The sequence below is a fragment of the Dunckerocampus dactyliophorus genome, chromosome 21 (genome assembly GCF_027744805.1).
Source record: "Dunckerocampus dactyliophorus isolate RoL2022-P2 chromosome 21, RoL_Ddac_1.1, whole genome shotgun sequence".
In the NCBI taxonomy this organism is placed as follows: Eukaryota; Metazoa; Chordata; class Actinopteri; order Syngnathiformes; family Syngnathidae; genus Dunckerocampus; species Dunckerocampus dactyliophorus.
Window position 1 is genome coordinate 10,148,207 of NC_072839.1, and position 12,350 is coordinate 10,160,556.

General features: G+C 38.8%; 1 protein-coding gene across 1 annotated transcript in view; it reads left to right on the forward strand.

Annotated features, from left to right (window-relative positions):
- The first annotated feature begins 6,583 nt into the window (after positions 1 to 6,583).
- Positions 6,584 to 12,350, forward strand: part of slc35b3 (solute carrier family 35 member B3) — a 107,671-nt gene continuing 101,904 nt past the window's right edge. Inside the window, exon 1 of the mRNA XM_054765366.1 lies at positions 6,584 to 6,631. The gene's annotated coding sequence lies outside the window, so the exon portion shown is untranslated. The remainder of the gene's footprint in view (positions 6,632 to 12,350) is intronic.

A 12,350-nucleotide genomic window follows, 5' to 3' on the forward strand; every position in this document is an offset into this window, starting at 1 on the left:
AAGTCAGAATTACAAAGACATAAGTACACCGTAATGTAAAAAAAAAAAGTACCGTAATGACCAGAAAAGCTGCACAGGTTAACATAAAATGATCGTAAATCGTACAAAAGCAAGTTAAATTACAAATGTTTGTCCAAACAATTTAATAAAAGCTCTGGTTGCGTATAGAAAGGCGTCTGAAGTGCACATATTGAGGACTTCTGGTGTCAGTAAACAGATTACAAAGTGTTGCCGGTGTGTGCACACTAAGTTAAAGCGGCTCAGACCTCTTTGCTCCACAGAGGCTTGGAAAAGAGGAGGTGACATTGGAGGGCAGGTCCCCGAATGGAATGAACGGTATGGAAGTGTAGTGACCATTCATGCATGCGTGCCCTACCTCGCTCTGCCTTACTCTTCTACTTATATGGCTTTCATGAAGCACGGATGGGGAAACAAGCACTACATAGGGAGCGTCATCAGACAGCAAAGTAAAACAGAAAATGAAAAGCAAAGAAGATGGAAGGTATAAAATGGAGAGATAAAGAGTGGGGACTCTTGTTACTGGGCCACTGGAGTTGGAGGGCACTGCAGCGTGAAATAAAGGAGAGCAGCAGCTGAACCAGAAACAACCCAGGCTGCTCATTACAAAGGCCCAGGCCTGACTTGTAGCCTTCGTGCATTGTAACGTGTGTACACACACACACACACACACACACACACTCTCTGAGGTCCCGGTGTAACCAAAAGTGGAATGCAACGTGTGCGCCATTTGGTGGCTGCGTGGTCACGCAATGTCATGTCAGGTGATGACACACGCACAAACATGCACGAGTGTAGAAAAATAATAATAGTGATTTCAATACACCAATGTTTGGGCTAGTTCCTTTAAAAATGCTCTTTTTTTACAACTTGGAGGCATTTTTAAGTGTCCCTATAGTGTACATATACACATATAGGGCTGTCATAAAGTTTTGATGTTGGATTTTTTATTTATTTTTTATTTTTTAACAGGGCACTGAAAAAGATTCCCTAAAAAAATAAAACTGGATGGGTTTTCTACGATGCGTTTTTAAGTTTCAGTCTTAATGTCCATCTTTTTTGTGACTCGAGGGACAAAGAGGACTCTTTGTCACCGAAAAGGATTGCACTGAAAAATATAACAGACATTTAAAACAATGTCTATGATGTGTTTTCCAATATTAGGCTACAGAGCTCTTCTCGAAACGTCCACCATTCTTTGTTGTTTTTCTGCCTCATTATCTTTCAATTTTCCTATTTTGACTTTTTATATATAACATATATAAATTGATGTGCTGTGTATATATTTTGATGTATTTAATATATAATGACAACCTCGAAAACAAACATGCGGCATTCATATTCCTGCAGCCTAACTCACAACACCATTTAGTAGTTGCAGAAAAGAAAGTGAAGACAAAAGGATGACAATATTTGCCTTCCACAGTCCTTCACAACTTCTCAAAAAGACACCCCACCCCCACTGCTTTCCCCTCCCCAATTTAAGCATGAATATGTCGGCTGCAGAGTCCCCTTTGCTAATCCCACAGCAGCTCCCCCACTCAGCGGCACATGTTCTGTGAAATACTGCCATCTCTTGGCGCTCCATATTAGGACCTTTACTGATGAAGTGGCCTGCAGTGAGGGTGCAAGGGGGGGGCATGACTCATGATCTCTTTATAAATGTAGACTACACGACAGAGGAAGTTGAATGTATGCATACACTTGTGGAAAATTCACACAAGCCACCGCATTATCTGTGTTTGTCATATTTTGCTCATGTGAAGTAATTGCGGTTATTTGATTGTAATGTGCCTAATTGGATGCTGCGACAAAGCAATTCCCTGCAAAGGATTCATGAAATATGAATTTATATTCTATACAATGTTGCGTTAATTATGAACAAAAATTGTGAATAAGGTCAACAAAAATAAACACATTGTCAAATGTGGAAATAGATTCGTTATTTTGGACTGATTAGACAAATTTGTAGGATAGGATGTGCATCACTTGGAAATGAGATTAGGGCTGCAGCTAATGCTTATTAGAATAACCGATTAATCGGTCAGTTATTTTTTTGATGAATGGAATCAGATTTTTTTTTTTTTTAAAAAAACACATTTTTAATTTAGATGATTTGAACTGACAAATAAGAGCACAGACATCAGGTTACTGCTTGAATGTTCTCTTGAAATAATATGAAATAATACAGAATCTAAATGTTTGTCAGCAAAACAATAAATGGACACAAAAAAACCTTAAAAAATATATCAAAATACAAAAAAATGCATCATTTTCGTCGTCGATTAATCTGAAGCTTGTTGTGTCAATGAATAGAAGAATGGGTTTAGGCCGTAGATGGAGCAAATTAACATGACGCAAACACCTACAGTTAGTGGTTGGGTCCGCAACATATCAGGAAAAAATGCCCATCACTGTTTTCCAAAGTCCAAGCTGACGTGTGTGAATATCTTGTTTTGGCTAAAACACAAAGATAATAGCTCTGCTTTTATGGATGACTAAGAAAATTAAAAAATATTCACATTTGAGAGGCTGCAATCAGAGGATATTTACATATTTAAATCAAAAACGATGAATCGATGACCAAAATAGTTGTTGATTAACTGGGTAATCGATTAAGCATTGATTAATTGATTAATCGTGGCAGCTCTAAAGGAGATTAAATGGTTTGGCGAATCCTGAATATGAAAAATGGTATTTACATTGGAAGACAAGCACTGTAACTGTTTTGCACTGATTCAGCAGTTTTCTTTGAGAGCCAGGAAGGCTGATTCTGTGTGTGTGAGATAAAAGTAACCTTCTGAAAGGTGTGCTGTGTGTGTCGCTTCACTGTGTAGTAAAGTTGTAACTTAATCCTCCCCAACCGGTGCTTTGCATGCTTTCTACAGAGCGCTGTTGTGTTTCACAGTATGTATTTCCAGAACGGAACAGGTTGTTCATCACAAGGTCTGCTGATCTGAAACACACACACACACACACACACACACACACACACACACACAGGACTGGGAATGCTAAAGTGTGAAAATAAACATTCTCACCCCAACCACTAATCTTCTCCTTCTTTTTCCTCCCAGGCGCTTGAGCTTCATTTACAGCTTTCATTCGAATGTGTCATCTTCGTCCATTTGTTATTATTGGGGGAACAAGCTCCGTGCAGCGGAGCATCTGGTTAGTGGAAATGTCACATTCTCTGATTCAATTTTATAGGATTTCATCTGGGACCGTGAGGCCTGTGTGTGTGTGTTTGAGTGGGCCCGACTACTGTTTGTGTTTAACATTGAGTCCCTTGAGGATTCATTTCTTTCACAGTGGGGTCAATTGCCTCTCAATACAAAAATCTGATGAGGCGGGGGGCTGCAATTAGTCAGATTGTTCCTGTTTGGGTTTGGAAAAAGGGGTGCCTCCATGAGGTCACTATTTAGCACCGAGAGATGATTTGACACAGTAAAGTGCGGCGACCACTTGCGTTGCTATGGATACCTCCCTTCCTAATGCATTGTTGAGCGCTAAGTAAATACTTGCTCTTTACTTTCCTGGTTGCCTTTCAATATTTGGCAGCGTGGCAGCGGGGGATCAAAATGTGTGTGTCTGCTAAATGTCAGCGGGGCAAAAAGGGGTTAGAGCGCCGCACACCAAGGAGCACCTGCTGCTGAGGCAAGCAGCGGGGAGGAAGTTTCATCGCGGTTTGAGCCGACGTGGAAAAGGTCGGCAATCATCAGCATCTTGTCAGACTTTAAAAAATCGATATAACTTCAGTGTATTTCCAGCTTGACTGACAGGTAATAGAATACGTGTTATATGAAATGAGCTGTGCTTCTTCCTGCTCCTTTTCGGACATGTTGAAGCATAAACATGTCAGTGTAACTTTGCTCTGAATGTTTTAAATAAGAAAAAAAACAAAAAAAACTTTCGCATTAACAAGACAGTGACCCGGATGCTTATTTGCTCAACTGCAGAGAGTACCAGGCGACGATTAGCGGGAAGTGTGCTTGCCAGTTTGGGGATATTGGATGACTTCCAATAATGATGAGCTTGGCCAGCCGTCGGACGTATCTTTTGCCTTAAGGGATTGGGGGGGGAGGACAGGAAGCCCTGAAGAACCACTGCAGGCCCTCCTCCTTGCCACTTGGCCTTTGTCTTCACTTGACTGTGCATGTGTGTGTGTGTGCGTGTTGTCCATGTTGTCTCCGTGCACCATTGGAGGCAGCTGATGCTATCTCATGGCAGTATAGTGGCAGCACCCCGCTGTGAATAATCAAAGGCAGCTGTTTGGAAAATACCAGAGATGCCTAATAGGAAGCACTGATGGCCTGGATTTACTCTTTACCAACAAGCCCCCCCGATGTGTCCAAAATGCACTGGATCGATTATATTCTGCGTCTGTTCTTCCCCCGTGTGCTGTATATCTTCTCCTTAAGTTTGTTATACGACTGTTTTGTGTTGAAGCTGATGAATTAAACCTGCGAGCTAACCCAAACATAACAATTAGTAGCGATCGCTACTCGTCAACAACTCCATTTCTCTCCCCCGACATTGTTCTTGCATAATTACAGCTAATAATTCCACTTTTGAGGGTCTTTCTGGGGGCAAAGTGATGAGAAAAAGGCCTATTATTCCTTTTATTTGGATTGCGCTGCCAAGTTCGTTTTCAGGGGCTTTGATTATGTTTTGCTTGAGCCGGTCCCGTTAATGAACGCTGGTAAAGTTCTCTTAATGCGTATCTGCTGATCGGAGAGTCCCAGCAGATCTTGGCCAAACACGGGCTAAGACAAAAACAAATCTGTCTGTCAGTACGGGGTTGCAAGTCTTAATTAGGGGTCCTGACTCTCCGTTTGCGACTCCGAGTCAAGCGTCCGCCCTATGCTGATTGGTACAAATCTAAGGTTTTCCTAAGCCTCAAAGGTTCGTGGAGAGGGTCACACGCTTGCTCTGATGCTGATTTCTGTGTACTTTTTGAAAAGAGCATTGATGACGTAATTAGAACAGGAAAACGCTGGAGATGAATGGTGGGAACTTTTGTGATTTGGATCTGAAGGCGCATTTGAACACAAATGTTAAGGCTTCAAAATGATGCCTCGTGTTGGAAAAAAGAAGAACACGCAAAGGGTGTAGACCTGTGCCAAGTCTGAAACATTTATTTCTAAATATAAATAATATGAAAAAGGGATTTTTTTCTATTTTGACGTGTTGTTTTGCAGACAGAATCAATACTGGTTCATCAAACACCTTGGGACGACTCTTTGAAGAGACAAAACAGATGACCAGTATCACCGGCATTATTGCTGGCTGAGCCATTTGCTGCTTCCCGCTATTACAACATTGGTTCTGTTGCTTCTGTGTTGTTAATTAAAAAAAAAATATGTCCTCAATGATAGCGACTTTTCCCTTTTTATTTTCTCAAACACTTGAAACTTTGTTAAGTTAGTCAAGGTCTTTGTATTCTCAGGGCATTACATTTCACCTCTCATCCGAGCAGTCTTCATCGGTTCATGCTGAAAAGACCAGGTAGGACAGCTCTCGTTTGAGTAGCTAGGACAGCGCTACTCAAGTAGTCGACTGCTGCTGTCCTATCTAGCTCTAGTCTTGAGTCATCAATTAGAGGTGTCCTATCTATTCAGACTAGAGCTGTCCTACCTAGTCTTTGAGCATGAACCTCTCGAATGAGAGGCAAAATGTCTTCTAGGACAACTTGAATGGTCCAACGCCTTGACAACCAAGTGAACTTGCTGGATATAATGAGACACGCTGGCTGTAAATAGAGCATTTTCTGTATTTATGGACCTTATAGTTAACATGTGTGCGCTAGCATAATATCTGAATACGAAGACATATTTGTCACTTGAAATCGAAGTCATTTTCATTTGAAGCTGTTTCATCCAGAGCCTTTTCATCTGAAGCCGTCATTTCCGACGCTGTTTTGTCCAATGCCGTCACGTCTGAGGTCTTTCCGTGACAACTAAGGATGTAGGAAACCTCTGGCCCGCGAGCCAGATGTGGCTCTTTTGATGACTGCATCTGGCTCGCAGACACGAGAAAATGATATGATAAAATGCATCTGCTTATTTTCCGCTGATGTTTTAAAGGAAAAAGTTACAGAAACCACAGTGTTAAAAACGATGTTCCAAATATAAAACATTCTCATACATTTTTAATCCATACATTAATTTTCTACCACAACCAAGCTTGATCCTCTGTGAGTTAGCCCGCGTGACAGTTTGGTTTATTTTTCCTTTTATTTCTTAGTTCCTGTTTCATGCTCTTATTTTGGTATCACTTCCTTTTCTGCTCCGTTCTGTGTTTCCCTGCTTTGCTTTTCTGTTGTCTTGCACCTGCTGCTAATTTGAGTTATGCTCCTGTTTAGCTCAGGTGCGCGCTACCGAGTAAGGGGTAGCATTGTCAGCGCCTGATTGTTTGTCATTGAACTGCTCTTTGCTGCATTTCTGCCGCTGCACTGCAGCTATTATTAAAAATACACTTTTGCGTCCTGTTCTCTGCATCCCTGGGGTCAAGTCAGCTTGCTAATTCTTTTGACGAAGAAGATGGCGAAAAGAAAGAAAGAAAGATGAGGAGCACCTTGCAAAACCATGCAGCACCAGAAGTCGCATGAATGGTAAGAAGAATTTTTATTCATGATTGGTTAGCTTCAGTATACCAACGTTACTAAAAAGAACACATTCAGAGACGGTTACATTCTGAAATTGTTGGTGTTGCTTAAAAACACATGCATTGAGTTTATTCAGTGTTAAAACAAATATGATCATGGCTCTCACAGAAACAATACGTGGCTTCCATGGCTCTCCGATGAACAAACTGGAACATAACGTGTCAGAAGCATTAAAAAAAATACGATGTTGGCTTTCTTCCCAGTACACCGCGATTGTGCAGCACTAAAATCTTGTGTCATGAATGAATATTATGCTTCTTTTACAGCCATGCCACAAATAAACACTGTTTGTACAAATTAAGCCAAACACTGCATTGTGCAGTACAAGTTATAAAACAAGTGCCACATTTATTTTTATATTTTATATTTGCATGTCGTCCTACGATGAACAGCAGTGATACAATTTCGAAAGCTGCACATTTCTATGCGGCACAAGCATTCACATAAGAAGAAAGCAAAGTCCAAAGTATGAAACTCTGGACAATACAATCTGGGGAATGATAAACTGGGCATAGTTCATTAGTTTTTTACTACGTGTTTCTGCATGTGACTCGGAATGATTCTTCCTGAGATGTGATATTAGATTCAAAGTATTGAAAGGAGATGCCTTTTTCGATTTCCACAAATTGCAAAATGCATGTTTACAATTCGAAAGCAAAACTCTGTTGCTCCGTCCAGCACGGCGCATCAGAATATCGGTAGAAAAAAACAATACCAATGTCATCCGCTATCTAATTGTTATGCCATTACTGGCCGATGATATCTGTTATCCCTAAAAAAAAACATTCAGCCAATGTCGTGTTAAATGCCTCCTTTTTGGGTTGAGGTTCCATGCAGACCAGCCCACATTCAGAAAGGCCAACATAAAAACTACAGAGGAAGGAAGTGGTTAACAATAGGGAGACTAGATTCAAAAGCGGTAATTCATGTGTGTGACTGTGTGTGTGTTGTAAATATGTGCTCTAAGTGAGGCCATAATTGATCCCACATCTGCAGTATAACTCAATGGCTTGATTAGCAAGCGCCCCGGCTGTAAATAGTTGTTACTAATCATGCAACGCTCTGGCAATTAGCGTTTATTAGCGTTTCTTTTTTTCTCTACGCTGTAAATGTACATTATGTGCTCAACCTGGAAATGACACATGACTCTGGTTTATACCACAGTGTCGCTATTTTGACAGATTCAAGTAAATGTTTTTTGTTGAATGCTGAGGCTTTTTTTCTGCGGTATCATAGTAAAACGTTCATAATGTAATAAAAGCTATAATATGTTTAATTTGATAACAAGTGAGAAATTATCTGATTTCTCCTTGTTTATAGTATAGTCCCTATTGTTTTTTTTACACGCCCCAATTGTTTTCACATTTTCGTTTCCACCTTCCTATGACGGCGTATTAATGCGCCGTCTTAACAGGCATTGCCTGAGATAACCGTAAAAGGGGAGGACTTATGTGACCTTTAGCTTTGGGGAAAGTTAATATTCCGACTTTTTTTCGCGCAAATTTATGACAAAGTCCTGCATTTCGAAGAAAAAAGTTTAAAATGTACTTTTATGTAAATTTATGACTTTCCCTCCTTCCGTAAATTTATGAGGAAAAAAGTCGTAAATTTGAGAAAGTCGGAAATTTACTTACCGTAATTGTTGTAAATTTCCGACTTTTCCTCTTTTCGTAAATTTATGAGGAAAAAAAAAGTCGTAAATTTGAGAAAAAAAGTCATAAATTTACAACAATAAAGTAAATCTACAGCTTTTTCTCCTAAGTCGTAATTTCCCCGACAATAAAGTACATTTACAACATTTCTCCTAAGGTGTCAATTTACGACAAAGTAAATTTTTAACTTTTTTCTCCTAAATGCATGACCTTGTCATATATTTCCAACTTTTCCTCCTTCCGTAAATTTATGAGAGGAATAAGTCATAAATTTGAGAAAGTCAGAAATTTACTTTATTGTTGTAAATTTCCAACTTTTCCTCCTTCTGTAAATTTGAGAAAAAAAGTCATAAATTTCCAACTTTTCCTCCTTCCGTAAATTTATGAGAGGAAAAAAAGTCATAAATTTGAGAAAGTCGAAAATTTACTTTATTGTTGTAAATTTACGACTTTTTTTTCTCAAGTTTACAGAAGGAAAAGTCGGAAATTTACAACAATAAAGTAAATCTACAACTTTTTCTCCTAAGTTGTAAATTTCCGACTAAAGTAAATTTTAAACTTTTTTCTCCTAAATGCGCGACTTTATCATAAATTTCCGACTTTTCCTCCTTCCATAAATTTATGAGAGGAAAAGAAGTCGTAAATTTGGGAAAGTCGGAAATTTACTTTGTTGTAAATTTCCGACTTTTCCTCCTGTAAATTTGAGAAAAAAGTCGTGAATTTACAACAATAAAGTAAATCTACAACTTTTTCTCCTAAGTCGTAAATTCCCGACAATAAAGTACATTTTAAAATTTTTCCTCTGAAATGCGCGACTTTGTCATAAATTTCCGACTTTTCCTCCTTCCGTAAATTTATGAGAGGAAAAAAAGTTGTAAATTTGGGAAAGTCGGAAATTTACTTTGTTGTAAATTTCCGACTTTTCCTCCTGTAAATTTGAGAAAAAAGTCGTAAATTTACAACAATAAAGTAAATCTACAACTTTTTCTTCTAAGTCGTAAATTTACGACAGTAAAGTACATTTTAAACTTTTTCCTCCGAAATGCGCGACTTTGTCATAAATTTCCGACTTTTCCTCCTTCCGTAAATTTATGAGAGGAAAAAAAGTCGTAAATTTGGGAAACTTTGTGCATTGCATTTACTTTCCTCCTGTAAATTTGGGAAAAAAGTCGTAAATTTACAACAATAAAGTAAATCTACAACTTTTTCTCCTAAGTCGTAAATTCCCGACAATAAAGTACATTTTAAACTTTTTCCTCCGAAATGCGCGACTCTGTCATAAATTTCCGACTTTTCCTCCTTCCGGAAATTTATGAGGGGAAAAAAGTGGTAAATTTGAGAAAAAAAAGTTGTAAATTTACACCAAAAAAGTAAATCTACAACTTTTTCTCCTAAGTTGTAAATTCACAACAATAAAGTAAATTTATTACTTTTTTTTTTGTAATCGTAAATTGTAAATTTACACCTTTTTTTCCTCATAAATTTGCGACTTTATTCTTGTATATTTATGACTTTATTCTCAAATCTGAGACAATCCTCTGTCCTACCTTCCTGAAGGCTTTCTGTTAAAATCTATTGTGCTAAAAAAAGAGTCCCATTACGAGTGTTCCAAATGGTCACGTTACATAACATAATATGCATGTTTATGCCAGAAAAACACTTTTAGAGATGTCGTATGATTTTAACATGCATCGACTCCAACGGGATTTTAGCTGTAACCAAAGACGGATGACTGAAGCCTGTAGAGGTTTTTTTTTTTTTCCTCAGTCTGTTTTGTATGATTCTTTGGAGAGTTTGTTTAATCATTATGAAACAAATCTAATCTCATACATGTCCCTATTGGCCCATTTAGGCTACTGCAGCAAGTCAAGATGGGATTCTTTCCAGTCGTGCTGCATGTTCGAGTGGATTTGGCAATTTAAATAATATGTTGATCTAAATTCAGTGCAGAACTGAAAAGAGACATCATAGACCAGGACTATTCAATAGGCAGGCCCTCAACTAAATGCATCCCATGAATGGCCCTTGGCTTTACCTCTTAACATGGGAATATTTTTGCAGCACATTCCTAAAACAGAAGAGCACCTCTGTCATATAGAACAGTGGTTTTCAAGTGCTCGGTCAGGAACCAAAAGGGGATCGCGGACCCATTCTGGGTGGATCGTGGACGCCTTATTATATGCATCAGGGCTGCGTAACAAACATGGTTCAGTCTATTACAGTTCAATTCAATTCTGGTGTATAAGCCGCGACTTTTTTCTTAAACTTTGAACCCTGCAGCTTTGACAGCGGTGTGGCTAATTTATGTCTAAATTCTAATCTCGTGACATCTCCTTTACTTAAGAACTACTACTAATTGTTTAAAGTCAGTGAGGAAACCGTAGCTTTCTTTGGCAGGGGCCTATCACAAGCTTGTCAACCCACTGTAAATCACAGGAGGTCATTATATGTCAGAGTATCACAATATAACAAAGAACACTAAACTCATCACACTGCAACTTAACACTCAAAAGGTATACCTGATTAAATATACAAACATGTACCATTATGAGTTTAAAAAAACTCTTTTTCAGGTTTTCTCATAATGCATTGTGTCTGAGCAACGCATTCATTGGGGCGCTGCAATGACATCAGCCTCCCTCTGGGCGGTGTGCTCCTCTGGCTCCCTCTGGTGGACAGAGACATCATTGCAGTGCCATCCATTTGTCCTCCAAAGGCTCCTGTCAAATTAAGAGCTGCCTGCCTGCCTAGATTTCATACATTTAAATATGTGCGTTTATCATCCTCCTCCGTGTTTGTTTTTTTTAAATAATGTGCCCGTAAATGCACTTTATACTTCTAAGCATTTATTTTATTTGATAAAAAAATATATATATTGCTTCTAATAAAGAGAGGTCCTCTTTAAAAACAACAGATTTGAACTGAAAGGTGCCCTTTCTTCCTTCCAAAATGATATTGGATGTCAACGAGGCGCTATAGTAAGCTGCTTTTCATAAAATACTCCATAAATTGCAAGGTTATGTTTCAGGTGAATCTGCATTCTCCTCTTGACTGAAATTCCACAGCCTCCTCCCCCGTCTATGCTTATTCTGTTGCAGTTGGTCAGGGATCAAGGGTCAGCCACCCACACACCCCGCCACTGCTCAGAGCTGCACAGAGACCCCCCCCCCAACCGGTTACATGCAAATGGTTATCAGCAAACAGTGAAGAAGAATCAGACATTGGATATAATTGGATGAATACTGGATAATCTGGCATTGAACTCTGCTTTGTTTGCGAAACAGCTGTCTGTAGGTCTTTAGCTTCCCGGAAAACAGCAAATCTTATTGAATTGCTGCCTGACTCCACTTTAGACACATAATTAAAAACACTTCCTGGCTGGTGTTTCTCAGGGAAAACGGTACTGAGCAGCACTTACCGCTGTTCAAGCGGCAAGTTGTTATGCACGAACTTCCTAAAGAGTTTGTGGAAATCTTTTGAAGCACACATAGCTGATCGTTTGAGATTTAGGAGTGGCATAAATTAAATAAAAATGTGAATTTCTGTGAAGTAGGATTCCTTATTTATAAATGAAATGCTTCCATACACCCTCTAAAGACATTTAACATTATTAGAGCCCTCTCGATATAAAATAACACCCCTATAGTCACTTTTACACTCGTATTACCCAATATAGTCAAGAAACAATCCATTTAAGACGCTAGGGGAGCTGAGTGGGGTGCGGACAGGAAGTAACGAGAGGGATCAGAGTTGAGTTTTACCTTGGCGTGGGTTACGTGTTGCTTAATTTAGGCAAAATATATTTTTTTATTTGCTTAAAAATGCATATTTTTGTATTGGATTTACAAATTATCAATTAAAATGTTTTTGAAAAAAACGTAACATAAATCGTCGCATTAGGTGGCGAGGGACAACTGTACACTTAAGATAGGGCCCCTTTTTAAGGTAATATTTGAAGCACACTTCTCCTTTCGTTGGTAAAAGAGGTTAGTAAATGTGTAATTATGGTTTAC